This window comes from Triticum urartu, chromosome 6A (assembly GCF_056163025.1).
Source record: "Triticum urartu cultivar PI428250 chromosome 6A, HENAU_Tu73, whole genome shotgun sequence".
Classification (NCBI taxonomy): Eukaryota; Viridiplantae; Streptophyta; class Magnoliopsida; order Poales; family Poaceae; genus Triticum; species Triticum urartu.
Genome location: NC_141878.1, coordinates 44,837,019 through 44,840,612, shown reverse-complemented (window position 1 = coordinate 44,840,612; position 3,594 = coordinate 44,837,019). Strand labels below are relative to the sequence as shown.

Here is a 3,594-nt window from a genome sequence, read left to right as displayed (position 1 = left end):
CGGTTCAAGCTTGGTCACCAGCCTGGCCTGATGGTTGTGGGTCATCCCGCGCCGCTTCAGCTTCAGTTTCTCTACCCAGCGGCTGGAAATCAACAGTTGTCCAGTCGATTCCCATTAATGCTCGAAAGACAGCTTCATCATGGATCAGCAACGACGGTTCAATATCGGGAGCATAAGTATGCTTACGGATTGGAGGGATAAGATTTCCCGCTTCATGAATTGGTGCAGCTACTCGCTTGTTTTGATTGTCATAATGGGCTTGATAGTGAGACAAGTCTGCTTCTTCAGCCAATTGACAAGCTAGCGGACGCACCTCCCGGTTTATTGCTCGCAGATCTGCTTCACCAAACTCTGACCCGTCTTCCTTCAAGCTGGGATAGCCCTGAGCCGCTTCAATAGGATCAAAATCCGGCACCCAAGCTTTTGCCCAGATTAAGGCATTGATCGCACCGGTTCGAGCAGCAGATTTCTTCAGCTCTTTAACCCGGGCAGGAAGCACCGACAGTTTCTACAGAGTGTCCTGAATCAAAGTGGGCGCCGGCTTGTTGTGGGATGCAGTACAGATGATCCGCTGTTCACCAGTGTACAGTTGTTCGATCAATGTATAGGCGGCTTTCAATTTCTTCCGCACATCTGACCCCAAATGACCAATGTGTGTCCCTGAAATATCACAAAGGGTTAACAAACCGGCAGCTCTATAAGATGGCTGAAGCAATCCAGAAATCAAACCAGCTTACCAAAGATAGCAGTGGTCATGGCATGCACATGCCGCTTTATGCTGGCCAGTTCGTCCACCACCGGTTTAAGTGTAGCCTCGGCATCTTCTGCTTGTTTGGTTAAAGCGGATTTTTCAGTGGCCCAATCCGCCCGCTCTTTCTTGAAGCCCTCCTTAAGCTGTTCCATGTCGCTCAAAGCGCTGGTTAATTCCTCTTTTGCTTTCGAGGTTTCAGCTTGTTGGGACTTCAGATTTTCTTGGAGATCGGCGATTTGGGTCTCTTTTGTCTTCAGCTAAGCCTGCATACAGACAGTTATATGATTCAGCAAGCAGTGCAAGAATTGAAGCACCAACCACATAACAAGTTATGCACTTGTCGCTTGGGGGCTAATGCCTATTTGATCTTCATATTTCACTTGATTATAAAGTCCCAAGCTCAATACAAGTATTCAACTTGGCACTTGGGGGCTAATGGCTATTTGTTCAAATAAGTTCTGATGCGGTGATATTAATTACTTAAGTCCCGGTTTAACTACACTAAGTTGAACTGGCCCTTGGGGGCTACATCAGCGATTTCGAGGCTTTAAGATTTATATTAGTAAGTCCCGGTTTGAAAGAAGATTACAAACCGGCCCTTGGGGGCTAAGCGAGTCAGCAAGAATGGAAGCATACAAGCAGGAAAGAGCATATGGAAGTTATCTCATATTTATCTTTCATCATGTTAACCAGACCAGCTTCATAGTCACGACTGGTATACAGCCGGTTCAGATAGCCGGAATGGATGTCTTGGTCGTTCAGAGCAGCGTAAGTCGCCAGATCAACATTCCACTTGCCCTTGCCAAAGGCAACAAATTCTTCCTTGGCAGTATGTTTAGACAAAGCGACAGGATTGCTTGGCTCTGTATGGCCAATGCCAGTAATAACAACTTCATCATCCTTGGCGTCGCCGGTTTGCATTGGGGCCGTCGACTTGGATGGACTGGTGGATTTCTCAATCCGGATGGGGCTTCTGGGCTGGTCAACAGGACCGGAGGTATCAACATGTCTCTCTTTAGTAATAAGATCATCATCTTGTGGTGGTGGATCGTTTGGCACATCCTCACGGATGGCCGCTTCAGGGTTAAGTACTCTGTCCGGTTCAGGAATAGCATCTTCTTCAGCCGCTTTATCTAGGCGAGCCTTCTTGCTTGGCTTAGGCTTGGCCCTGAAAGGAGTAACAAAGGTCAGTACAGTATATGCTACAAAGTAATACACTAGAAGCATTATGATAAGTATGGCTTACCCAAGCACCATTTTGAGCGGCGGCAGCTGGGTAGCTGATGACTCGCCAGTTGATGAATGGGAAGTGACCTAATAATCGGAGTCAGACGGATTAAGAGGTTGATGAAAACAGCCCATTTTAGGACAAGCACTGACAGGCAAACTAGAGACCTCTGAATGGCGTTTCCGAACCAAACTATTCGGTAAACCGGCGGAGGTAACTACCTGGCCACTATGCCGGGTTGTGCGGCGAGCTTCGTGCTGTTGGGTCTTCATAAGAAATTTGGGATCCATGTAAGCAAGAGGATGAGAAAATTTAACCTTCCGGTTTGCCTGACGGATTTTTAGTGAAGGCAAAGGATCTGAATCGGAGGAAAGAATAATTACCTCTGCAACATTAGCATGACTGGCTTCGGCATCATCCTGACAAATATCATCATCAATAAGGCGCGTGAAAAATAAGCCAAGTGAATCAAGTTCTACCTCAAGGTCCGGGTTACCCACATCGTCATCAGCGGCCGGATCAGAGGATGCAGTGGTTCTTTTCCTGTGGGTAGTCTTCTTCACAGCTTTAGTCTTTTGCCGGGTTGGTCGTTCCGGTTTATCTGCTTTTTCTGGCTTCTCCTGTGGAAGTTTCTTGCTCCAAAATGGATCATTACCCTGTTTAAACAGACATTGGTGTTAAACAATGACCAGATATACCAATAGCAGGTTCAATAAAAAGAAAGATCAAACTCTTACAGTTGGCGGTTTATTGGTGGCACAGAAGGGAAGCATGCCGGTTTGAGCACAGATGTATTCCGGTTCATTCAACATTTTATTCACAGCGTCTGTGATTTCTTCGTCGATAAGCTGGATGTTAGCATGCCGTAGTGGGTCATCAACACTGCCAGTATACTCGCACATCAAACCGGAGCGCTGACTAAGGGGCACTATGCTCCACGATATCCAACAGCGAGCGAGATCAACTCCTGTTAAACCATTGGCCATGAAGGCTCTGAGCTTGGACAGTTGGGGAGCGTATTTGCTTCTCTCCTTGGCAGTCAACCTTTGCGGAAAGGGGTGTGTATTGCTAAGCCGCTCCGGACGAAAGCCAGGCAAAGGATTTTCACCAGCAGGGGAGGTGTCTTTGCAATAGAACCATGTTTGATTCCACTCTTTGGGGTGGCTGTGCAGTTTGGTGTGAGGGTATGTGACCTCTTTTCTTTTCTGAATCGTCACACCACCCAATTCTGTGTTGGAACCGTTAGTAAACTCAGTGCGGCGGTTTAAATGGAAGCAGTCTCTGAACAGTTCAACGGTGGGCTCCTCTTGAAAGAACGCCTCACAAAGTACTTGGAAATGACACATATTTGTAACAGATTGGGGCCAATGTCTTGTGGGTGGAGTTGAAAATTGGCTAAAACATCCTGGTAAAATTTAGAACTAGGCGGCTTAAAGCCCCAGGCTAAGTGATCTACGAAAACGACGACCTCTCCTTCTTGAGGTGTGGGAGGGCATTCTTCGCCAGGGACCCTCCAATGGATGGTATTTTTGCTGCCTAAAGCACCGATCAGGACTAAGTTGTTCAGTTCAGTCTCTGTGACGCGAGAAGGAACCCAGTTGCACTCATATACTTG

At 47.1% G+C, this 3,594-nt stretch overlaps 1 long non-coding RNA gene across 1 annotated transcript; it reads right to left on the bottom strand.

The window, feature by feature from the left end:
* Positions 1-2,119: 2,119 nt before the first annotated feature.
* LOC147963761 (uncharacterized) lies at positions 2,120-2,618 on the bottom strand. Its single transcript, XR_015609442.1, has 3 exons — positions 2,480-2,618; positions 2,363-2,398; positions 2,120-2,245 (listed from the first exon to the last, which is right to left on the bottom strand). It is a non-coding gene; the product is annotated as an uncharacterized LOC147963761 (long non-coding RNA).
* Between the last annotated feature and the right edge of the window lie 976 nt (positions 2,619-3,594).